General features: G+C 44.0%; 1 protein-coding gene and 1 long non-coding RNA gene across 2 annotated transcripts in view; both read right to left on the reverse strand.

Moving 5' to 3' along the window:
* LOC122934737 (oocyte zinc finger protein XlCOF22-like) overlaps positions 1-27,480 on the reverse strand; it is a 676,648-nt gene that overhangs the window by 285,535 nt on the left and 363,633 nt on the right. The gene's annotated exons all lie outside the window — the stretch shown is intronic.
* On the reverse strand, positions 9,112-26,392 carry LOC122934867. The gene is made up of 3 exons (XR_006388724.1): positions 26,345-26,392; positions 10,152-10,258; positions 9,112-10,031 (listed from the first exon to the last, which is right to left on the reverse strand). It is a non-coding gene; the product is annotated as an uncharacterized LOC122934867 (long non-coding RNA).

Consider the following 27,480-nt stretch of genomic DNA (forward strand, 5'->3'; position numbering starts at 1 on the left):
ATCATTTGAACATAATACAGTGAATATACAGTGAACGAACAATACATGTGATCATGAAAAATACATATGACAAATTGGCCTCATTTGGCCAAAATAATACATCAAATTAAAACTACATTAGTTCCACATATCGTGATTTATATGGAATATACCATAATAAGTGTCAGTGATTACCCTAATAAGGTGAATTAAAAACTCACTGTCAGGTGGGCAGCTGCATGGTTGGCGTTAAACATGCTCCATTGGCGTCCCCATGCATGATTTGCGCATGCGCGAAAATACTATACGTAATTAGCGCATGCGCGAAAATCTCATAATTAGCGCATGCGCGAAAATACACGTAATTCGCGCATGCGCGAATATATCAAATCTCGCGATTCCTCCGTTTTCGAGCGGCTGACTAACGCCCACAACTAAGATGGACGAAACTGGATCAAATGCATTGTGCGCATGTCAGAGCAGTAATGGGTGCCACCCAACACATATCACATGATCAAAGTGATCTCAATAAAGCTGCTAGTCCATGGAACCCGATATTATAAATGAATGGGTCCTAGGGCAATGCCGCACGGCCACCCACATGTCAAAGCACGTATGGTAGTCGGGCACAGTGCCCCAAAGATCCAAAATCAAAATAATAAAAATTGTTTTACATGGTTTGTATATGAATGTCACATATTAATTGACAATTCATAATAATGAGATGTCGGCGTGAACAATGGGAAAACAACCCTACATTGCAGGGGGAACCCAACGGCACGCCACTATTCTCTCAAAAAGTAACAACATTGATATCCATAATTGAATATAAGCATTCAATACAAGGAAAAAAGGTGAAGAACAACCATAATAATGCAGGTGCCATGGTCAAACGGATCAAATTTTTCTATATGAACGGTACACGGGGGCATCCAGAACAATGTACAACAAATTCCGCACAAATAATAAAGCACTGAACCAGGCATATATTGGTTGAATAAAGTAAATAGATATTGGGGAGCCAACTGGAACCAGGATGAACGTCACATCATGCAGTGTCTCCGCCAAGGCAGTGAGATCAAAATGAATCTAAAAACAAAAAGAGAAAATTTTAGTAATTCTCATAAAAAAATTATACTTGATTCAAGATAATCATTCAAATGCAGAAACACACATGCATTTGACCCACAGAAAGGAATACGGATCCTGCAGAGTAGAGAAGGCATAAGATATGGGCAGTGCCAGGGCCAAACTACACTAATCCACCCTAAAGTCCACGTTTAACCCATTAGGTTTTAACGTCTTTAGCGTATATATCCAGTATAACTCGCGTTTTTTGAGGATAGCCTGTCTATCTCCACCACGCCTCCCCAATTCTACCTGTTCCAAAACACGAAATCTCAAATCACTCTGTGTGTGCCCTGCCTCTTTAAAATGTTTGGACACTGGTAAATCCATCTTCTCTTTCCTGATGGAGTAGCGATGTTGATTCAATCGTGTCTTTACATCCCACGTGGTCTCACCAACATACCACTTCCCACACGGGCAGGCAAGTTGGTAGACCACGTAGGATGAGTCACAGGTCAAGAATTGAGTGATTTTCATCATCCCACCAGTGGCCGGATTTAAAAATGTATCTCCTTTGATCATAAGTTTGCAATTTATACAATGATAGCAAGGGTAGCAGCCAGTACGAGTAGAACCACACATTGTCCTCACATTGATCCTGGCACTGCCCACATCCGCCTTCACCAGTCTATCACCCACATTCCGTCCTCTCCGATAGGAGAAAAGAGGGGGTGATTTAAATTCCGCAATTTCGGGAAAACTATTCCCTATCAGTCTCCAATGTCTCCGAATGACACCCGCAATTTGCGGGCTGTCAGTCGAGAAATGGGAGATGAAGGGAATGCGAGGACTTTGAGCCTCTTTCTGAACGGTAGTATCAGTGGGTTGATTCCCCAATCTATCAATGGTGTTTCTGATCAGCTTTTTCGGATATCCACGTATGGCAAATTTCTGACTCATTTCTTGGAATCTAGTATGTCTCACTTGTCTGTCCTTGACTATGCGATGTACTCGCAAGAACTGGCTGTAGGGTAGAGATCGGATCATGGAACGAGGATGGTGGCTGTCATATCGTAACAGAGTGTTCTTGTCAGTAGGCTTAACAAATAAATCAGTGCTCAAACCTCGTCCCATGATCCGGACCTCTGTGTCCAGGAACTGTAGTTTATCCATGGACTGCACCATAGTGAATTTCACAGTGGGGTCGATTTCGTTGAGAAAAGCGTGGAACGCAAGGAGGTCCAACGTGTCGCCCGTCCACACCAAGAAGATATCGTCGATATAGCGCCACCACCCCAGAACATGTCTGAAGTGGTGGCTGCCATAGATCGACGACTCCTCGAGGTGGGCCATGTAGATGTTTGCATAAGTGGGCGCCACGTTGGACCCCATCGCGGTTCCACGCAACTGAACAAAGAAATCGTCCTGAAAAAGAAAATAATTTTTCGTGAGAACAAATCTTAATAATGAAAGTAAAAATTTTTGACAAATTTCAGAATAATCAGAACTTCTAAGACACGTCTCAACGGCCTGCAGGCCGAGCTCATGGTCAATCGACGTGTATAAACTACACACGTCGAATGACACAAGAGCCGAGCCTGCAGGGACCTCAAGATCATTTATTTTGGACAAAAAATCACCCGTATCTCTGATGAATGATCTGGTGGAGATAGCAAAACGGCGCAACATTTTATCAAGAAAAATCGCTACGTTGTAAAAAAGGGATTCCCTCCCAGATACAATTGGGCGGCCAGGCGGGGGCGAAACCCCCTTGTGTACTTTTGGCAGGGTGTATAACAGAGGTGTACAGGGCTTGTCCCGATACAAGTAGCTGAACAACTTGTCATCAATAATTTCCGCCTCACGGGCTTGATTTAGAATATCTCTTAGCTCCCTTAGTAAGCCAAATTTCGGATCCTGTGCGACCCGTTTATACACCTGCGGATCGTTAAGTTGGCCATGAATCTCCCGAATGTACTCACTGGTGTCCATTACCACAACCCCACCACCTTTGTCCGCGGACTTGATGGTGAGGCTGTGGTCGGAGGCCAGAGAGCACATTGCAGTCATCTCGTCAGAGGTGATATTAGCAAATCTAAGATCACGGTGTTCAGAGACACTTTTCAATTCATTTAGGTCCCTGCGTATGGCTAGAAAAAAGGCATCAACAGCTGGATGATCAATCACAGGGTTAAAATTACTTTTAACATATAGACCTGTATTGTGCAAAGACAATTCTGTTAATCTATTAACTTCACCTCTCACAGTTTGGTTTTGTGTGGCAAACCAAATCTTGAGTTTGATACTACGTAAAAATCTATGTAAGTCCAACTCAATGTTAAACCAATCAGTCCTGGACACAGGGCAAAAAGACAGGCCCTTGTTCAAGACTGATAGTTGTGCATCATCTAGAACCGTAGAAGAGATATTTACCACTGTGTCCTCTTTTTGTTCACTACTTTCTGGCGCTGAGGTCTGAGATTTTTGTTTCTGTCCTCGCCATCTCCGGTGGCGTTTGCCGCCCCTCCTGGTTCTATAGGATCCGTACCCAGTCCTAAAAAAGATTTCGGACAAGTTGCTTGCTGGTTGGCCTCTACACGTTCCTGACTCTTATTTTGAGATTGAGATCGTGTATGTCTTTTGTCAGAGGGATGAATCTGCCTCCTATCTCCTCCTCTAGGATTCTTGGGATCACGTTGCCATATATATATGAATCCACGTGTATAGTCCTCCATATCGCGTGACCATTTTTGGCGTTTTTTATCTTGCAGTTCAGCTCTTAGTTTCTCAAAATGTGGTGCGCAAGAGTTGGACTTACATAGATTTTTACGTAGTATCAAACTCAAGATTTGGTTTGCCACACAAAACCAAACTGTGAGAGGTGAAGTTAATAGATTAACAGAATTGTCTTTGCACAATACAGGTCTATATGTTAAAAGTAATTTTAACCCTGTGATTGATCATCCAGCTGTTGATGCCTTTTTTCTAGCCATACGCAGGGACCTAAATGAATTGAAAAGTGTCTCTGAACACCGTGATCTTAGATTTGCTAATATCACCTCTGACGAGATGACTGCAATGTGCTCTCTGGCCTCCGACCACAGCCTCACCATCAAGTCCGCGGACAAAGGTGGTGGGGTTGTGGTAATGGACACCAGTGAGTACATTCGGGAGATTCATGGCCAACTTAACGATCCGCAGGTGTATAAACGGGTCGCACAGGATCCGAAATTTGGCTTACTAAGGGAGCTAAGAGATATTCTAAATCAAGCCCGTGAGGCGGAAATTATTGATGACAAGTTGTTCAGCTACTTGTATCGGGACAAGCCCTGTACACCTCTGTTATACACCCTGCCAAAAGTACACAAGGGGGTTTCGCCCCCGCCTGGCCGCCCAATTGTATCTGGGAGGGAATCCCTTTTTTACAACGTAGCGATTTTTCTTGATAAAATGTTGCGCCGTTTTGCTATCTCCACCAGATCATTCATCAGAGATACGGGTGATTTTTTGTCCAAAATAAATGATCTTGAGGTCCCTGCAGGCTCGGCTCTTGTGTCATTCGACGTGTGTAGTTTATACACGTCGATTGACCATGAGCTCGGCCTGCAGGCCGTTGAGACGTGTCTTAGAAGTTCTGATTATTCTGAAATTTGTCAAAAATTTTTACTTTCATTATTAAGATTTGTTCTCACGAAAAATTATTTTCTTTTTCAGGACGATTTCTTTGTTCAGTTGCGTGGAACCGCGATGGGGTCCAACGTGGCGCCCACTTATGCAAACATCTACATGGCCCACCTCGAGGAGTCGTCGATCTATGGCAGCCACCACTTCAGACATGTTCTGGGGTGGTGGCGCTATATCGACGATATCTTCTTGGTGTGGACGGGCGACACGTTGGACCTCCTTGCGTTCCACGCTTTTCTCAACGAAATCGACCCCACTGTGAAATTCACTATGGTGCAGTCCATGGATAAACTACAGTTCCTGGACACAGAGGTCCGGATCATGGGACGAGGTTTGAGCACTGATTTATTTGTTAAGCCTACTGACAAGAACACTCTGTTACGATATGACAGCCACCATCCTCGTTCCATGATCCGATCTCTACCCTACAGCCAGTTCTTGCGAGTACATCGCATAGTCAAGGACAGACAAGTGAGACATACTAGATTCCAAGAAATGAGTCAGAAATTTGCCATACGTGGATATCCGAAAAAGCTGATCAGAAACACCATTGATAGATTGGGGAATCAACCCACTGATATTACCGTTCAGAAAGAGGCTCAAAGTCCTCGCATTCCCTTCATCTCCCATTTCTCGACTGACAGCCCGCAAATTGCGGGTGTCATTCGGAGACATTGGAGACTGATAGGGAATAGTTTTCCCGAAATTGCGGAATTTAAATCACCCCCTCTTTTCTCCTATCGGAGAGGACGGAATGTGGGTGATAGACTGGTGAAGGCGGATGTGGGCAGTGCCAGGATCAATGTGAGGACAATGTGTGGTTCTACTCGTACTGGCTGCTACCCTTGCTATCATTGTATAAATTGCAAACTTATGATCAAAGGAGATACATTTTTAAATCCGGCCACTGGTGGGATGATGAAAATCACTCAATTCTTGACCTGTGACTCATCCTACGTGGTCTACCAACTTGCCTGCCCGTGTGGGAAGTGGTATGTTGGTGAGACCACGTGGGATGTAAAGACACGATTGAATCAACATCGCTACTCCATCAGGAAAGAGAAGATGGATTTACCAGTGTCCAAACATTTTAAAGAGGCAGGGCACACACAGAGTGATTTGAGATTTCGTGTTTTGGAACAGGTAGAATTGGGGAGGCGTGGTGGAGATAGACAGGCTATCCTCAAAAAACGCGAGTTATACTGGATATATACGCTAAAGACGTTAAAACCTAATGGGTTAAACGTGGACTTTAGGGTGGATTAGTGTAGTTTGGCCCTGGCACTGCCCATATCTTATGCCTTCTCTACTCTGCAGGATCCGTATTCCTTTCTGTGGGTCAAATGCATGTGTGTTTCTGCATTTGAATGATTATCTTGAATCAAGTATAATTTTTTTATGAGAATTACTAAAATTTTCTCTTTTTGTTTTTAGATTCATTTTGATCTCACTGCCTTGGCGGAGACACTGCATGATGTGACGTTCATCCTGGTTCCAGTTGGCTCCCCAATATCTATTTACTTTATTCAACCAATATATGCCTGGTTCAGTGCTTTATTATTTGTGCGGAATTTGTTGTACATTGTTCTGGATGCCCCCGTGTACCGTTCATATAGAAAAATTTGATCCGTTTGACCATGGCACCTGCATTATTATGGTTGTTCTTCACCTTTTTTCCTTGTATTGAATGCTTATATTCAATTATGGATATCAATGTTGTTACTTTTTGAGAGAATAGTGGCGTGCCGTTGGGTTCCCCCTGCAATGTAGGGTTGTTTTCCCATTGTTCACGCCGACATCTCATTATTATGAATTGTCAATTAATATGTGACATTCATATACAAACCATGTAAAACAATTTTTATTATTTTGATTTTGGATCTTTGGGGCACTGTGCCCGACTACCATACGTGCTTTGACATGTGGGTGGCCGTGCGGCATTGCCCTAGGACCCATTCATTTATAATATCGGGTTCCATGGACTAGCAGCTTTATTGAGATCACTTTGATCATGTGATATGTGTTGGGTGGCACCCATTACTGCTCTGACATGCGCACAATGCATTTGATCCAGTTTCGTCCATCTTAGTTGTGGGCGTTAGTCAGCCGCTCGAAAACGGAGGAATCGCGAGATTTGATATATTCGCGCATGCGCGAATTACGTGTATTTTCGCGCATGCGCTAATTATGAGATTTTCGCGCATGCGCTAATTACGTATAGTATTTTCGCGCATGCGCAAATCATGCATGGGGACGCCAATGGAGCATGTTTAACGCCAACCATGCAGCTGCCCACCTGACAGTGAGTTTTTAATTCACCTTATTAGGGTAATCACTGACACTTATTATGGTATATTCCATATAAATCACGATATGTGGAACTAATGTAGTTTTAATTTGATGTATTATTTTGGCCAAATGAGGCCAATTTGTCATATGTATTTTTCATGATCACATGTATTGTTCGTTCACTGTATATTCACTGTATTATGTTCAAATGATGTTAATCTATTTTTGATTGATGCCCTTATTTAAAGTGTGTCTGTAACACATGTGCACTGTGCTTGATAAAGACAGCAACAAGCTATATATATATATATATATATATATATTATATATACCATCAGGGGGACAATACTGCCAAAACAACAAATATATATATATATATATTTACTCAACACCATGGGGACACTATTTATATATATATATTATGTCATGGGGAAACTATTGATAGTGCCAGATAAAAATATATGAGCAGAATATATATAAGCCACTATATATATCTATAAACACACCACCAAGGGGACAATATTTTTAATGCCGTACATATATATATATATATATATATATATACACACACACACATCTATAAATAATTATATTCATTCCAGCATGGGCATAATAATTATAAGGAAGGCTATATATATATATATATATATATATATATATATACACACACACACACACACACACACCACTATGTGGACACTATAGATAAGGCTGTATATATATATATTCCATCATGGCCATAATAATTATAAGGCAGTATATACAGTACAGACCAAAAGTTTGGACACACCTTCTCATTCAAAGAGTTTTCTTTATTTTCATGACTATGAAAATTGTAGATTCACACTGAAGGCATCAAAACTATGAATTAACACATGTGGAATTATATTCATAACAAAAAAGTGTGAAACAACTGAAAATATGTCATATTCTAGGTTCTTCAAAGTAGCCACCTTTTGCTTTGATTACTGCTTTGCACACTCTTGGCATTCTCTTGATGAGCTTCAAGAGGTAGTCACCTGAAATGGTCTTCCAACAGTCTTGAAGGAGTTCCCAGAGATGCTTAGCACTTGTTGGCCCTTTGCCTTCACGCTGCGGTCCAGCTCACCCCAAACCATCTCGATTGAGTTCAGGTCCGGTGACTGTGGATGCCAGGTCATCTGGCGCAGCACCCCATCACTCACCTTCATGGTCAAGTAGCCCTTACTTTCAAAGTTTTCCCAATTTTTCGGACTGACTGACCTTCATTTCTTAAAGTAATGATGGCCACTCGTTTTTCTTTACTTAGCTGCTTTTTTCTTGCCATAATACAAATTCTAACAGTCTATTCATTAGGACTATCAGCTGTGTATCCACCTGACTTCTCCTCAACGCAACTGATGGTCCCAACCCCATTTATAAGGCAAGAAATCCCACTTATTAAACCTGACAGGGCACACCTGTGAAGTGTAAACCATTTCAGGTGACTACCTCTTGAAGCTCATCAAGAGAATGCCAAGAGTGTGCAAAGCAGTAATCAAAGCAAAAGGTGGCTACTTTGAAGAACCTAGAATATGACATATTTTCAGTTGTTTCACACTTTTTTGTTATGTATATAATTCCACATGTGTTAATTCATAGTTTTGATGCCTTCAGTGTGAATCTACAATTTTTAGTCATGAAAAAAAAAAACTCTTTGAATGAGAAGGTGTGTCCAAACTTTTGGTCTGTACTGTATATATATATATATATATATATATATACACACCACCATGGGGACACTTATTATTATTCTATATATATATATATATATATATATATCACCCTGTGGACATGCAGCCCAGCGTTTTGGTAAAAGTCACATGCACTCTTGGTTCACGCGGACATGCATACCCACGTTTTGCTAAAAGTCACATGCACTCTTGGTTCACGCGGACATGCATACCCACGTTTTAGTAAAAGCCACATGCACTCTTGGTTCACGTGGACATGCATACCCACGTTTTAGTAAAAGTCACATGCACTCTAGGTTTACGCGGACATGCATCTATATCCACGGTGAATATAAATTGTTTGGTTTTATTGTTGGTCGTGGATATTGAACAAAAAAAATTGATGTCGACATACTAAGATGAAGCACACAAAAATAAGATTTGAGTACAATTGCCTATTTTGTTAAAATTTAAAAACGGTTAATTTAAATCTGGATATCTCAAAATGTATATTGAAATGTATTTATTTTTTGGTAACTCTCAACCTTGTACAACCTAGGATTTCTCAGGGATTAATATCCAAACCATGTCTGACTTCGAGGGGATGGAAGCAGCCACCGCGGCACCACCTGATTCTGTAAGTCCTTTTATTATTTCAGCATTAGGTTAGTCCTACACAATGACATTTGTAGCGCGATAATTTCTTGCACCCATGTTCAGACAAAATTTTTATATTATTAGTCAATGGTTATGTACTTTCCAGGGGTTTGATTTTTGGTGTGAAGATCCCGACAGATAGCCTCACCATTTTTTATTGTAATAAGCATGTTCAAAAGTGACAAGTCAGTTTGTGTCCCAATTTCGCAGAATTTTACAACGGTTGGGTCTTCAGATACGTCCTCTGGTGCACTGGAGAGATTTTCTTCTACGACAAACTCAGGGTTCAATTGTTTTAACTGTCGTTTTCGTGTCGATGGGCGGAGCTTCTGTAAATTTTCCTGTATTACTTTTTTACCGTCATCGGTCAGTGGGAATATTGTAGGAACAGCATCTGCTCTCAGAGTTCTGCCTCTTGCATCTATAATATATGAATCATCTGAAAAATGCAATGAGCAAATTCTATATTTGCTTTTAAGTGCTCCTTCCAAAATTCTTTCAGCCAAACTGTGAATATTGTCAAAAGACTGATTCATATTCTCCAACCACAATGTAATCCTGGAAAGGTCTTTCGGAAAACGGTGGAGTTGTATGTCCTCATCTTGCCCCTTTTTTCCACTTTTGCTCAGACAATGATTTATAAGGCAAGCTGGCATTTTCAATCTAAATAAAATAAAAGATAAAAAAAATTAAAAAGTATAAATATGGATATTGGATTTTAAGACTAGAAATTCATGTCTGATTACGCAGAGAGTATGGCTGGAACAGTCTTTTTTAGCTTACCTGGCCAAACTCAATCCAAGACAACTCTTGAATAAAAATGTAGTTCTTTGTAATGTTGTAGTCTCCGTAAAATCCAACTCAAAAGTGCACTAACGCCAACCTAAATACTAAATAAACCAGAGATTGATTAAAATTATGAACAATATATCACTGTATACATTACAATTTCGTTATATTAATTCAACACTTGAACATGTCTTTGTGACACCATATTTCAAAAGACTTAAAAAAAAAAAAGGGAGGCATGTCCGCGTGAACCAAGAGTGCCTGTGACTTTTACCAAAACGCGGGGAGGCATGTCCGCATAAACAAAGGGTGCCTGTGACTTTTACCAAAACGCGGGGATGCATGTCCGCGTGAACAAAGAGTGCCTGTGACTTTTATCAAAACGCGGGGAGGCATGTCCGCGTAAACAAAGAGTGCATGAGACTTTTACCAAAACGCGGGGAGGCATGTCCACGTAAACAAAGGGTGCCTGTGACTTTTACCAAAACGCGGGGAGGCATGTCCGCATAAACAAAGGGTGCATGTGACTTTTACCAAAACGCGGGGAGGCATGTCCGCGTAAACAAAGGGTGCCTGTGACTTTTACCAAAACGCGGGGAGACATGTCCGCGTAAACAAAGGGTGCCTGTGACTTTTACCAAAACGCGGGGAGGCATGTCCGTGTAAACAAAGGGTGCATGTGACTTTTACCAAAACGCGGGGATGCATGTCCGCGTGAACCAAGAGTGCATGTGACTTTTACCAAAACGCTGGGATGCATGTCCGCGTGACCACTGAGTCCATGTGACTTTTACAATAACGTGGGGATGCATGGCCACAGGGTCATATATATATATAATAATAATAATAGTATCACAATGGTGGTGTGTATATATATATACTACTAATAAATATTTAGAAAGGCTCCACCAGCAAACTACTGGAGCTCAGCCTTTCAGTTACCAGCTGAAAAGAAACAAATAAATCAATAATATTATAGGCTGGCTCACAGTATTTTTGCATATAAAAATGTATTGACCCACTAGATATTAAACAAAACTAATTTAGTGTCGACATATCAGCATAAATACATATATATATATATATATATATATATTGTATAGATATATATAGTGCGGAGCTCACGCACAGACCTATACAGCTGGAGTACTCCAAACAAATAAATAAGACCTTATGGCTAAAGTATAACTGCAAGAATCATTCGGTTGAACCACTCAAATGTCCATATGATTGTATGCCGATTTACCAGTTGTTGGAACCGGAGAGGTTCAGAGAGTGTCCTTACTGCGGTCTCCTACAAAGAAAGCTCTGTGCTCAGGTGCCGTTTGTTGATGGTAATTGCACCGCTTCCGATCGATGGGCCCAAGCAACTACGAACTCGGCTGATGCAGCCGAGTTCATAGTTGCTTGGGCCCGTCGGATTAACGGAAGTTGGTACAGCAGAGTTTACTTGGTACTTAATTTGGTTTTGTTCGGCAAAAATGAATGTATCAACATAGGTTAGACCACCTTGTCGGTAGTTCGCAGATGGAATCGTTTGACGATGGTATAGGACTTCTTCCGATAGTTGAAAAAAGTCCTTTTCTTGCAAAATTATAAAAACCACACCAATAGCCAGGTCTAATCCACACTAGACGCGTTTGTGGCTATTGGTGTGGTTTTTATAATTTTGCAAGAAAAGGACTTTTTTCAACTATCGGAAGAAGTCCTATACCATCGTCAAACGATTCCATCTGCGAACTACCGACAAGGTGGTCTAACCTATGTTGATACATTCAACTTTGCCGAACAAAACCAAATTAAGTACCAAGTAAACTCTGATGTACCAACTTCCGTCAACCCGACGGCTCCAAGCGCCTACGTCATCAACCAGCAAATTACCATCTAGCTGGTCACGTGGGACGCTGTGAGAACGGGTCGGAAGCCTGCTCTGCAAGAGGAGTAAGTGGAGCGCCATCAATCGGAAGCGGTGCAATTACTGTCGACAAACGGCACCTGAGCACAGAGCTTCCTTTGTAGGAGACCGCAGTAAGGACACTCTCTGAACCTCTCCGGTTCCAACAACTGGTAAATCAGCATACAATCATGTGGACATTTGAGTGGTTCAACCGAATGATTCTTGCAGTTATACTTTAGCCATAAGGTCTTTTTTATTTGTTTGGAGTACTCCAGCTGTATAGGTCTGTGCGTGAGCTCCGCACTATATATATCTATACAATCTACAGCCTTATCTATAGTACCACCATGGTGGTGTATATATATATTGCCTTCCTTATAATTATTATGCCCATGCTGTAATGAATATAATTATTTATATATAGATAGATATACAGCATTAAAAATATTGTCCCCTTGGTGGTGTGTTTATAGATATATATATAGTGGCTTATACAGTACAGACCAAAAGTTTGGACGCACCTTCTCATTCAAAGAGTTTTCTTTATTTTCATGACTATGAAAATTGTAGATTCACACTGAAGGCATCAAAACTATGAATTAACACATGTGGAATTATATACATAACAAAAAAGTGTGAAACAACTGAAAATATGTCATATTCTAGGTTCTTCAAAGTAGCCACCTTTTGCTTTGATTACTGCTTTGCACACTCTTGGCATTCTCTTGATGAGCTTCAAGAGGTAGTCACCTGAAATGGTTTTCACTTCACAGGTGTGCCCTGTCAGGTTCAATAAGTGGGATTTCTTGCCTTATAAATGGGGTTGGGACCATCAGTTGCGTTGTGGAGAAGTCAGGTGGATACACAGCTGATAGTTCTACTGAATAGACTGTTAGAATTTGTATTATGGCAAGAAAAAAGCAGCTAAGTAAAGAAAAACGAGTGGCCTTCATTTCTTTAAGAAATGAAGGTCAGTCAGTCCGAAAAATTGGGAAAACTTTGAAAGTGTCCCCAAGTGCAGTCACAAAAACCATCAAGCGCTACAAAGAAACTGGCTCACATGCGGACCGCCCCAGGAAAGGAAGACCAAGAGTCACCTCTGCTGCGGAGGATAAGTTCAACCGAGTCACCAGCCTCAGAAATCGCAGGTTAACAGCAGCTCAGATTAGAGACCAGGTCAATGCCACACAGAGTTCTAGCAGCAGACACATCTCTAGAACAACTGTTAAGAGGCGACTGTGTGAATCAGGCCTTCATGGTAGAATATCTGCTAGGAAACCACTGCTAAGGACAGGCAACAAGCAGAAGAGACTTGTTTGGGCTAAAGAACACAAGGAATGGACATTAGACCAGTGGAAATCTGTGCTTTGGTCTGATGAGTCCAAATTTGAGATCTTTGGTTCCAACCACCGTGTCTTTGTGCGACGCAGAAAAGGTGAACGGATGGACTCTACATGCCTGGTTCCCACCGTGAAGCATGGAGGAGGAGGTGTGATGGTGTGGGGGTGCTTTGCTAGTGACACTGTTGGGGATTTATTCAAAATTGAAGGCATACTGAACCAGCATGGCTACCACAGCTTCTTGCAGCGGCATGCTATTCCATCCGGTTTGCGTTTAGTTGGACCATCATTTATTTTTCAACAGGACAATGACCCCAAACTCCCCTCCAGGCTGTGTAAGGGCTATTTGACTATGAAGGAGAGTGATGGGGTGCTGCGCCAGATGACCTGGCCTCCACAGTCACCGGACCTGAACCCAATCGAGATGGTTTGGGGTTAGCTGGACCTTAGAGTGAAGGCAAAAGGGCCAACAAGTGCTAAGCATCTCTGGGAACTCCTTCAAGACTGTTGGAAGACCATTTCAGGTGACTACCTCTTGAAGCTCATCAAGAGAATGCCAAGAGTGTGCAAAGCAGTAATCAAAACAAAAGGTGGCTACTTTGAAGAACCTAGAATATGACATATTTTCAGTTGTTTCACACTTTTTTGTTATGTATATAATGCCACATGTGTTAATTCATAGTTTTGATGCCTTCAGTGTAAAACTACAATTTTCATAGTCATGAAAATAAAGAAAACTCTTTGAATGAGAAGGTGTGTCCAAACTTTTGGTCTGTACTGTATATATTCTGCCCATATATATGTGCCCATATATTTTTATCTGGAACTATCAATAGTCTCCCCATGACATAATATATATATATTGTCCCCCTGATGGTATATATATATATATATATATATATATATATATATACACACACAGGTCCTTCTAAAAAAATTAGCATATTGTGATCAAGTTCATTATTTTCTGTAATGTACTGATAAACATTAGACTTTCATATATTTTAGATTCATTACACACCAACTGAAGTAGTTCAAGCCTTTTATTGTTTTAATATTGATGATTTTGGCCACAGCTCATGAAAACCCCAAATTCCTATCTCAAAAAATTAGCATATTTCATCCGACCAATAAAAGAAAAGTGTTTTTAATACAAAAAAAGTCAACCTTCAAATAATTATGTTCAGTCATGCACTCAATACTTGGTCGGGAATCCTTTTGCAGAAATGACTGCTTCAATGCGGCGTGGCATGGAGGCAATCAGCCTGTGGCACTGCTGAGGTGTTATGGAGGCCCAGGAGGCTTCGATAGCGGCCTTAAGCTCATCCAGAGTGTTGGGTCTTGCGTCTCTCAACTTTCTCTTCCCAATATCCCACAGATTCTCTATGGGGTTCAGGTCAGGAGAGTTGGCAGGCCAATTGAGCACAGTAATACCATGGTCAGTAAACCATTTACCAGTGGTTTTGGCGCTGTGAGCAGGTGCCAGGTCGTGCTGAAAAATGAAATCTTCATCTCCATAAAGCTTTTCAGCAGATGGAAGCATGAAGTGCTCCAAAATCTCCTGATAGCTAGCTGCATTGACCCTGCCCTTGATAAAACACAGTGGACCAACACCAGCAGCTGACATGGCACCCCAGACCATCACTGACTGTGGGTACTTGACACTGGACTTCAGGCATTTTGGCATTTCCCTCTCCCCAGTCTTCCTCCAGACTCTGGCACCTTGATTTCCAAATGACATGCAACAGTCCAGTGCTGCTTCTCTGTAGCCCAGGTCAGGCGCTTCTGCCGCTGTTTCTGGTTCAAAAGTGGCTTGAACTGGGGAATGCGGCACCTGTAGCCCATTTCCTGCACACGCCTGTACACGGTGGCTCTGGATGTTTCTACTCCAGACTCAGTCCACTGCTTCCGCAGGTCCCCCAAGGTCTGGAATCGGTCCTTCTCCACAATCTTCCTCAGGGTTTGGTCACCTCTTCTCGTTGTGCAGCGTTTTCTGCCACACTTTTTCCTTCCCACAGACTTCCCACTGAGGTGCCTTGATACAGCACTCTGGGAACAGCCTATCCGTTCAGAAATTTCTTTCTGTGTCTTACCCTCTTGCTTGAGGGTGTCAATGATGGCCTTCTGGACAGCAGTCAGGTCGGCAGTCTTACCCATGATTGCGGTTTTGAGTAATGAACCAGGCTGGGAGTTTTTAAAAGCCTCAGGAATCTTTTGCAGGTGTTTAGAGTTAATTAGTTGATTCAGATGATTAGGTTAATAGCTTGTTTAGAGAACCTTTTCATGATATGTTAATTTTTTTAGATAGGAATTTGGGGTTTTCATGAGCTGTATGCCAAAATCATCAATATTAAAACAATAAAAGGCTTGAACTACTTCAGTTGGTGTGTAATGAATCTAAAATATATGAAAGTCTAATGTTTATCAGTACATTACAGAAAATAATGAACTTTATCACAATATGCTAATTTTTTTAGAAGGACCTGTATATACATACACTGCCTTATTATTATTGATAATTCGTATTTCTTGCTGCGTATACCTTATTGAGTGAAATGGGATCAGAAGGAAGCCTCTGTCTCCAGCTGTCTGTAGGTGTGATCCGGCTCCTGACAGCTTTTCCCGGGCTGTGAGAGGTTGGCGCCAATCTGCAGGTCATAGCAGGGTTGATCGAAGTGCGCATCAGGCCGGCGCATGCGCACTTCGCTCAACGAATCCTCTGCCAGGAGTCTGCACGGGCGCATCAGGCTGAGCCTAGTGCGCAGGCGCGGGATCTGGCAAAGGGACGGGAGGATTGCGGAGGCGGCGCTGAGCTGAAGAAGGCGGCGCTGAAGACAGGGAGGGCGGAGATGAAGACAGGGAGGGCGGCGATGAAGACAGGGAGGGCGGCGATGAAGACAGGGAGGGCGGCGCTGGGCACCGGACGGCGAGGGGTGCAGCCAGGCACCCTGTATTAGCGGACGTCCCCTTGGGCACCTTAAGTAAGTGATTGACAGGTTATAAAAACCAGTTTTTTGGGCTAATAGAGCCACAGGGAGGTTTAATAAGGCCAGCCGAGGATTCATGTTATTAGTACGGATATGGGCATATGTTTAGGTTATAGGGGTAAAATCTCATGACAGAATCCCTTTAATTACGTTCCTACGCTTTTGTTCTTATACGTTACAGTTTTTAGCTACAATGTCCTTAATGTTTTATTCTCCTCTCCATAGGGCTGGAGTCGTCCAATAGTGAGTGGAGACACTCGTGAAGCACCCCCCATGGTCCAATTGTTCTAGCCTTTCAGCCTAGGTGGCACTGTTATTTTCCCACGACCAGATTGTTCTCACGTACAGGGCTACCCTCAGATGTTGTAACTTGAGGGTTTATAGATCACCATGCCAGTTTTCTAAAAAACAGGGAATTTTTCCCCTATCTACAGTCGTGGCCAAAAGTTTTGAGAATGACACAAATATTAGTTTTCACGTTTGCTGCTAAACTGCTTTAGATCTTTGTTTCAGTTGTTTCTGTGATGTAGTGAAATATAATTACACGCACTTCATACGTTTCAAAGGCTTTTATCGACAATTACATGACATTTCTGCAAAGAGTCACTATTTGCAGTGTTGGCCCTTCTTTTTCAGGACCTCTGCAATTCGACTGGGCATGCTCTCAATCAACTTCTGGGCCAATTCCTGACTGATAGCAACCTATTCTTTCAAATTCACTTCTTGGAGTTTGTCAGAATTAGTGGGTTTTTGTTTGTCCACCCGCCTCTTGAGGATTGACCACAAGTTCTCAATGGGATTAAGATCTGGGGAGTTTCCAGGCCATGGTGGACCCAAAATGTCAACCTTTTGGTCCTTGAGCCACTTAGTTATCACTTTTGCCTTATGGCACGGTGCTCCATCGTGCAGGGAAATGCATTGTTCTTCACCAAACTGTTGTTGGATTGTTGGAAGAAGTTGCTGTTGGAGGGTGTTTTGGTACCATTCTTTATTCATGGCTGTGTTTTTGGGCAAATTTGTGAGTGAGCCCACTCCCTTGGATGAGAAGCAACCCCACACATGAATGGTCTCAGGATGCTTTACTGTTGACATGACACAGGACTGATGGTAGCACTCGCCTTTTCTTCTACGGACAAGCCTTTTTCCTGATGCCCCAAACAATCGGAAAGAGGCTTCATCGGAGAATATGACTTTGCCCCAGTCCTCAGCAGTCCATTCACCATATTGACACCGGGCCATCTTCCAAAATTCTTCGCCTCACTGTGCGTGCAGATGAGCTCACACCTGCCTGCTGCCATTCCTGAGCAAGCTCTGCACTGGTGGCACTCCGATCCCGCAGCTGAATCCTCTTTAGGAGACGATCCTGGCGCTTGCTGGACTTTCTTGGACGCCCTGAAGCCTTCTTAACAAGAATTGAACCTCTTTCCTTGAAGTTCTTGATGATCCTATAAATTGTTGATTGAGGTGCAATCTTAGTAGCCACAATATCCTTGCCTGTGAAGCCATTTTTATGCAACGCAATGATGGCTGCACGCGTTTCTTTGCAGGTCACCATGGTTAACAATGGAAGAACAATGATTTCAAGCATCACCCTCCTTTTAACAAGTCAAGTCTGCCATTTTACCCCAATCAGCCTGACATAATGATCTCCAGCCTTGTGCTCGTCAACATTCTCACCTGAGTTAACAAGACGATTACTGAAATGATCTCAGCAGGTCCTTTAATGACAGCAATGAAATGCAGTGGAAAGGTTTTTTTGGGATTAAGTTAATTTTCATGGCAAAGAAGGACCATGCAATTCATCTGATCGCTCTTCATAACATTCTGGAGGAGATGCAAATTGCTATTACAAAAACTTAAGCAGCAACTTTTCCAATTTCCAATATTTTTGTAATTCTCAAAACTTTTGGCCACGACTGTACATATGTCTTTTTCTTTTCTTTTTTTCCTCCATTTCTCTCTGTTTTTGGGCGGTTGCACATTGTCACACCCATATATAAACTGGCTCTTAGGTCCCCTAATTAGTCATTCAGCATTTTTCTATCCTAGCAACTTTGCCCCTAACCAAAATGGCTGCCCCCCGGCTCAGTGCGCCTGTTGTACTCAAGCCTCTCCTACCCCGCTCTCTTCCGCATTTCGCCTGCGTCCCTCCAAGTTTAATGCGCCTGCGCACGGCTGTATACTGTTCCCCACCGCACTTCGCCAGCGCTCCTTCATTTTCCCGATCCAATGCGACACTAGCTGTCCCAGTTTGTGGATGCAACTCTTGTTTATCTCACTCTCCACTATTGTTCTTTGTTTTTTGTCCCTATTCAGCCCCCTTGTGTTTGCACAGTTATTTGAGCTGGCGTGCTCTATGTATTATGAACTTTTGTTTTAGTACTTACCATCATGTATTGTTAATATGATCATGGTCTATGTATTGATTCCTGGTATCACCATTGTTTGATTGTTTACATATGAAATTACTAGCGTGATACCTATATTCATATATGTATTATGTCTCCAAATCATGGACTGATTTGCCTCCTATTTTCTCTTTTGTACACCAGCCTGATGAAGGGCTTTCCTCTAGCCCGAAAAACGTTGTATTGTTGTGCACCATCATGTCCGGCTGAATAAATACACTAATTATCATATCTACCAGTTGGAGTGCTGTCTAATTGTATAAATACTACAAGTGTGGATCCTGAGGTGGAATCATGAACAGAACCTTGACGAGCACCTTCAAATAAGCCAGACTACTGCTGAGGGCTGTAATCATTTGGGATTATACTATCCTGAGGATCGGTCGTCAATATAAAACCCCTGCACAACCCCTTTAAGATGGAAATGTCATATTTCAACTCCAGCGGCGTTCTCTTTATTCCAGAAGGACAGTCTTATCTAATAACCGCAACTCATACGCTTTATTCTCCCTCTCATGAAGTAATCCAATAATCCTCCCAAAAAAACAACATTATTTAAGGGGGCAGCACTATCATGACAGGGAACTTAAAGGGCCAGTACTATTGTGGGGGGGGGGGGCACTACTAAAGAGAAAGCACTATTCTGAGGGGGCACTGCTAAGGGAACAGAAATATTGTGAGGGGCACTACTAAGGGGAGAGCACTATTGTGAGGGGGCACTGCTAAGGGAACAGCACTATTGTGAGGGGGCACTACTAAGGGGACAGCACTATTGTGAGGGGGCACTAAAGGGACAGCACTATTGTGAAGGGGCACTAAAGGGACAGCACTATTGTGAGGGGGCACTACTAAGGGAACAGCACTATTGTGAGGGTTCACTGCTAAGGGAACAGCACTATTGTGAGGGGGCACTACTAAGGGGAGAGCACTATTGTGAGGGGGCACTAAGGGGACAGCACTATTGTGAAGGGGCACTAAAGGGACAGCACTATTGTGAGGGGGCACTACTAAGGGGACAGCTCTATTGTGAGGGGGCACTACTAAGGGAACAGCACTGTTGTGAGAGGGCACTAAGGGCACAACACTATTGTGAAGGGGCACTAAGGAGCAAGCACTATTATGAGGGGGCACTAAGGGGATAGCACTATTGTGAGGGGGCACTAAGGGGACAGCACTATTGTGAGGGGGCACTACTAAGGGGCAGCACTATTGTGAGGGGGCACTACTAAGGGGACAGCACTATTGTGAGGAAGCACTAAGGGGACAACACTATTGTGAACGGGCACTAAGGAGACAGCACTATTGTGAGGGGGCACTAAGGGGATAGCACTATTGTGAGGGTGCACAACTAAGGGGACAGCACTATTGTGAGGGGGCACTAAGGGACAGCACTATTGTGAGGGGGCACTAAGGGGACAGCACTATTGTGAGGGGGCACTAAGGGGACAGCACTATTCTGAGGGGGCACTACTAAGGGGGCAGCACTATTGTGAGGGGGCACTACTAAGGGGACAGCACTATTGTGAGGGGGCACTAAGGGGACAGCACTATTGTGAGGGGGCACTACTAAGGGGACAGCACTATTGTGAGGGGGCACTAAGGGGACAGCACTATTGTGAGGGGGCACTACTAAGGGGACAGCACTATTGTGAGGGGGCACTACTAAGGGGGCAGCACTATTGTGAGGGGGCACTACTAAGGGGACAGCACTATTGTGAGGGGGCACTGAGGGGACAGCACTATTGTGAGGGGGCACTGAGGGGACAGCACTACTGTGAGGGGGCACTGAGGGGACAGCACTATTGTGAGGGGGCACTAAGGGGACAGCACTATTGTGAGGGGCACTACTAAGGGGACAGCACTATTGTGAGGGGGCACTAAGGGGACAGCACTATTGTGAGGGGGCACGACTAAGGGGGCAGCACTATTGTGAGGGGGCACTAAGTGAACAGCACTATTCTGAGGGGGCACTACTAAGGGGGCAGCACTATTGTGAGGGGGCACTACTAAGGGGACAGCACTATTGTGAGGGGGCACTGAGGGGACAGCACTATTGTGAGGGGACACTGAGGGGACAGCACTATTGTGAGGGGGCACTGAGGGGACAGCACTGCTGTGAGGGGGCACTGAGGGGACAGCACTATTGTGAGGGGGCACTAAGGGGACAGCACTATTGTGAGGGGCACTACTAAGGGGACAGCACTATTGTGAGGGGGCACTAAGGGGACAGCACTATTGTGAGGGGGCACGACTAAGGGGGCAGCACTATTGTGAGGGGGCACTAAGGGGACAGCACTATTCTGAGGGGGCACTACTAAGGGGGCAGCACTATTGTGAGGGGGCACTACTAAGGGGACAGCACTATTGTGAGGGGGCACTAAGGGGACAGCACTATTGTGAGGGGGCACTAAGGGGACAGCACTATTGTGAGGGGGCACTAAGGGGACAGCACTATTGTGAGGGGGCACTACTAAGGGGACAGCACTATTGTGAGGGGGCACTACTAAGGGGGCAGCACTATTGTGAGGGGGCACTACTAAGGGGGCAGCACTATTGTGAGGGGGCACTACTAAGGGGACAGCACTATTGTGAGGGGGCACTGAGGGGACAGCACTATTGTGAGGGGGCACTGAGGGGACAGCACTATTGTGAGGGGGCACTGAGGGGACAGCACTATTGTGAGGGGGCACTAAGGGGACAGCACTATTGTGAGGGGGCACTGAGGGGACAGCACTATTGTGAGGGGGCACTAAGGGGACAGCACTATTGTGAGGGGGCACTAAGGGGACAGCACTATTGTGAGGGGGCACTACTAAGGGGACAGCACTATTGTGAGGGGCACTACTAAGGGGACAGCACTATTGTGAGGGGCACTACTAAGGGGACAGCACTATTGTGAGGGGCACTACTAAGGGGACAGCACTATTGTGAGGGGGCACTAAGGGGACAGCACTATTGTGAGGGGGCACTAAGGGGACAGCACTATTGTGAGGGGGCACTAAGGGGACAGCACTATTGTGAGGGGGCACTGAGGGGACAGCACTATTGTGAGGGGGCACTAAGGGGACAGCACTATTGTGAGGGGCCACACATTTTTATTAATCATTAATCAACATACAGTCATGTGAAAAAATTAGGACACCCTTTGAAAGCATGTGGTTTTTTGTAACATTTTTAATAAAAGGTTATTTCATCTCCGTTTCAACAATACAGAGAGATTAAAGTAATCCGACTAAACAAAGAAAACTGAAGAAAAGTCTTTTCAAGATCTTCTGTAAATGTCATTCTACAAAAATGCCTATTCTAACTGAGGAAAAAGATAGGACACCCTTGCCCCTAATAGCGAGTGTTACCTCCTTTGGCTGAAATAACTGCAGTGAGACGGTTCTTGTAGCCATCTACCAGTCTTCGACATCGGTCTGAGGAAATTTTACCCCACTCCTCAATGCAGAACTTTTTCAGCTGTGAGATGTTTGAGGGGTTTCTTGCACGTACAGCCCTTTTCAAGTCACCCCACAGCATCTCAATGGGATTCAAATCTGGACTTTGACTTGGCCATTCCAGGACTCTCCATTTCTTCTTTTTCAGCCAATCTTTGGTTGATTACTAGTATGTTTTGGGTCATTGTCATGTTGCATGGTCCAGTTCCGCTTCAGCTTTAATTTTCTAACTGATGGTCTCACATGTTCTTCAAGCACCTTCTGATACACAGTAGAATTCATCGTGGATTCTATGATGGTGAGCTGACCAGGTCCTGCTGCAGCAAAGCAGCCCCAAACCATGACACTTCCACCTCCATGCTTCACAGTTGGTATGAGGTTCTTTTCTTGGAATGCTGTGTTTGGTTTACGCCAAACATGTCCTCTGCTGTTGTGTCCAAATAATTCAATTTTGGACTCATCTGTCCAAAGAACATTATTCCAGAAGTCCTGGTCTTTGTCAACTTTATCTCTGGCAAATGTCAGTCTGGCCTCGATGTTTCTCTTGGAAAGCAAAGGTTTCCTCCTTGCACACCTCCCATGCAAGTTAAACTTGTACAGTCTCTTTCTGATTGTAGAGGCATGTACTTCTACATCAACAGTAGCCAGAGCCTGCTGTAGTTCTCGAGATGACACTTTAGGGTTTTTGGAGACCTCTTTTAGCATCTTGCGGTCTGCTCTTGGGGTGAACTTGCTGGGGCGACCAGTCCTGGGCATGTTGGCAGTTGTTTTGAAAGCCCTCCACTTGTAGACTATCTTCCGGACAGTGGAATGGCTGATTTCAAAATCTTTTGAGATCTTTTTAAATCCCTTCCCAGACTCATAGGCTGCTACAATCTTTTTTCTGAAGTCCTCTGACAGCTCTTTTGCTCTCACCATGGTGCTCACTCTCACTTCAACAGTCAGGAGCACACCAAACTAAATGTCTGAGGTTTAAATAGGGCAAGCCTCATTCAACATGCAGAGTAACGATCTACTAATTATGTGCACCTGGTGTGATATACCTGTGTGAGATCTGAGCCAATTTAAGAGGGAATACATGTGAGGGTGTCCTATCTTTTTCCTCAGTTAGAATAGGCATTTTTGTAGAATGACATTTACAGAAGATCTTGAAAAGACTTTTCTTCAGTTTTCTTTGTTTAGTCGGATTACTTTAATCTCTCTGTATTGTTGAAACGGAGATGAAATAACCTTTTATTAAAAATGTTACAAAAAACCACATGCTTTCAAAGGGTGTCCTAATTTTTTCACATGACTGTAAATGCTGAGAAAATACAAAAAGCCCCATTCCGTCTACACGACGACCTTTGTGGCGGAACATATTTTGTACTTCTAGTCTATGGTGTCGCACTGTGACATTACGGCTGCCACCTTTCCCAACAAAACATACCAATGTGGGGGCGTGGCTTAACACAAGGTGTTAAGTCGCTATGTCATAACGTGGCTCCCAGTATTAATAGTGCCCCCAATAATAGTAATGACTCCATTAGTGCCCCCCAGAATGAATAATGTCTACATTAGCACCCCCCATAATTAATAGTGTCCAAATTAGTGCCCCCAGTAATAGTAATGCCCCCATTAGTGCCCCCCCAGAATTACTAATGCTCCCTTCTCTTTTATGTGCAAAAAAAAAAAAAGTCAGCTCCTCCAGTTGATGGCTCCGCTGCGCTCCAGCATGATGACGTCCGGCCGGTCCTGAGCTACCAGTGAGCAGCGAGTGTTCACAGCAGCGCCATCAAATGGAGGAGGGGCGTTGCACTACTTGTTACTGCGCGATTCCGGCTTCCGCAGTTAGCCGGATTTCATCAGTGCACCGCGCATGCGCGAGACTAACGCGATCCCAGGCCGCACTGCATCACACAGAATAGTGGACGGTTAGGGGGCAGTCTCTCCCTCCCCCCCTGTGCCGCCGCTGCCACCAATGAGGAGAGAGGGGCGGGCGCACGGCGCCACCAATGATAGCAGGATTTAAAATGGGTCCAGACTTTAAGTTACCAGGCTACATAGAGCGGCGCCCAGGGATCTCACTGCACTTACTATTATTACTGGGCGCCGCTCCGTTCGCCCGCTGTGCCCCCATTACTGTCTCCTGCTCCGTATGCTAATTACTACTATCGGAGCGATGGGCAGGAGACATCATCTTCTCTCCCTGGGCGTTCCTTCTCCCTGGCTGTAGCGCTGTCCAATCGCAGCGCAGAGCATCACAGACAGGGAGAAGGAACGCCCAGGGAGAGAAGATGATGTCTCCTGCCCATTGCTCCGATAGTAGTAATTAGCATACGGAGCAGGAGACAGTAATGGGGGCACAGCGGCGAATGGAGCGGCGCCCAGGAAAAATAGTAAGTGCAGGGAGATCCCTCTATGTAGCCTGCTCATGAAAGGTCATCTTTAACTTATAATACAGGAGGCAGGGGCCGGCAGCAGAATCGCATAGCCGGCACCCTGCCTCTGATAACTGCTGCTTATCGCAGCTAACCCCTCAGGTGCCGCACCAGAGGGGTTACCTGCCGCTGATCTGCTGCCAGTACCCGCCTCCTGTATTAAAGATTAACTATCATTGGTGGCGCTGTGCGCCCGATCGCCCCCACCCCCTCAACCCCCCCCCCCCACTGTTAAAATCATTGGTGGCAGTGGCCACAGGGTCCCCTCCCCTCCCCCTCATTGGTGGCAGTGGCAGCTTCTGATCAGAGCATCAGCTGTGTAATCCTGGGACTCCGATCCAATCGGTTACCATGGCAGCCAGGACGCTACTGAAGCCCTATCTGCCAATGTAACCTCCCTGCTGCTGTGTGCACTATGCACAGGGCAGCAGGGAGAGTGTGAGGTCCTATTCACCCTGATAGAGCTCTATGAGGGCAAATAGACAAGGGATTAAAAGATCCCAGGTTCTGGCCCCTAAGAGGGGAAATAGTTATTAAATAAACTGTAAAAAAAAAAAAAAGTTACAAAAAAAAACAAAACACACCAAGTATAAATGACCCCCTTAAGCAATTTTACATAAATAATATATAAACAGTAAATAAATAAACATATTACATATCGCCACGTCCGAAAAGTCCAAACTATTAAAATATAAAAAAAATCTATGCAGAGAAAGCCGGAACAGAAAAAAAAATACGTAAAAACTGAGCGATTCGCCTTTTTTTAAATGTGGAATGCACGTGGCTTTTTAGGTGTTTTATTTTTTTCGCGTGGTGTCGAGTATCGCAATACTTTTTATGGTATCGAAATCGAATAAAAAATTTGGTATCGCAACAACTCTCCTCCACAGTTCCTGCTCATTAGAGCTCCGGTGTAACGTTACATTACCCTACTTCGTGAGATTTCCCTACCTCCTAACTTCCGGTCGCACCGCTGAAGACGTGAGGAGGCGTTCCTGAGTTTTGACGATCTGCGCATGCGCAAAAGGACAGTTTAGGGAAAATCTCACATCGGAGTTTAGCTGCACCACGGGACACTGCGCATGCGCCGGAGAGCCTCAGTAGGGAAATATTACGGCCCAGTGCGCAAGCGCGTCTAACTCCAGAACACCCATCTGATCTCCGCGCCTGCGCAGTGTGGGGGTAGAGAGATCTCATGGCCATATTTTCTGTTAAATAAATATATATATATAGGGGTTGTCTGCCTGCGCATCATCAAAACTCAGGAACGCCTCCTCACGTCATTAGCGGTGCGACCGGAAGTTAGGAGGTAGGGAAATCTCATGAAGTAGGGTAATGTAACGTTACACCGGCCTCCGCTGTGCAGGGACAGTGAGGAGAGGACACAGCGCTGCAGCCCCTTCATCTAGAAGAGGTTGTCCCCACCGATCACACACTGACTCCATATCCTAGTGACATCACAGAACATTGTGTGATGGAAGACCCCTCTAATCCAGGAGAACAGCCCCTCTTACAGGGGTCTGGGGGTCTCCTAATATTCCAGGGGGAGAGCAGACATGTCTGAGGAGAACTCCCCTCCTGTGAGCAGAGACTACTCTCTATGGCCGGTGCTGCCCCCTGCTGGCTGGACCTGCTATATATCACCTATAGAACCGCTCCATTCTAATAAACCCAGAACCAAGACCAATAACTGACCTGCAGATCTCACCTCCTGGGGCTGCAGGACCTGCGATGACGTCACACTGGTCACATGACAGGAAGTGCTGAACAGTGAAACACCTCCACTGCTTTACTCCTCCCCTCATGTGACTGATCACATGACCATGACATCATCAAAGGTCCTGAAGTCACTCAGTAATCTAGTCTGTTCACTATAAAGCAGGCTAGGATGGAGTTGTTAGGAGGAGGTCCTCCTGTTCTTCATGTTACTTATTAAATTCTTTGCATTCTTAATTCTGGAAACTGTTTTACTAGATTTATGAATTTCCTATATCATTTTTTCATATATATTTTTATCGATGCAATAGAAAAAATTCCATTCTGCTTGTTTTCACAAATACATAAAAATAGAACTAAGGGGTCATTTATTTTCAAATATATACGACCTTTTGGTGTATATTTGGTGCAGATTTTTTCACAAAGGTGATTTGCGGCAAAATCTAAGACTTCTTCCCCTTCCAAGTCACTTACACCAGTTCTAAATAAGGAGGAATGGCGGGGAAGGGGGGGCCCGGCTCATTTATCATTCCCTACACCAATGATGTAATTCTAAGCCGATCAAATTCAGAGTTTCACAGTTGTGTTCACACAGCGCGGACATTTTCTGTTAAAACTCTCATTAATGGCTGTGTGGTTTTGCCAATAAAACACAAGTGTCAATCAAAATGCCACTTCTAAAACCACGCCGACCGCGTGAGCACACCCTTCATGTATTTTAATTTCACAGTTTATTCTGCCACAGCCGACTAGATTAAGGACTTCTCAGAGAGGACCAATATTAACTCAATAAGCCACAGAAAATACAGGAGGACCTCCTTCTGCCCACTCCATTCTAGCCTGCTCTGTATAGAAAAGACTAGGTTACTGACTCCAGGAGGAGTCTACAGCTTATATTACTGATAGTAGAGGAGGACCTCCTTCTAATATCTCTACAGCTTATATTACTGATAATAGAGGAGGACCTCCTTCTAACACCTCTGCAGCTTATATTACTGATAATGGAGGAGGACCTCCTTCTAACACCTCTGCAGCTTCTAGCAATGATAGTAGAGGAGGACCTCCTTCTAACACCTCTACAGCTTATATTACTGATAGCAGAGGAGGACCTCCTT

Source organism: Bufo gargarizans, chromosome 4 (genome assembly GCF_014858855.1).
Source record: "Bufo gargarizans isolate SCDJY-AF-19 chromosome 4, ASM1485885v1, whole genome shotgun sequence".
Taxonomy (NCBI): Eukaryota; Metazoa; Chordata; class Amphibia; order Anura; family Bufonidae; genus Bufo; species Bufo gargarizans.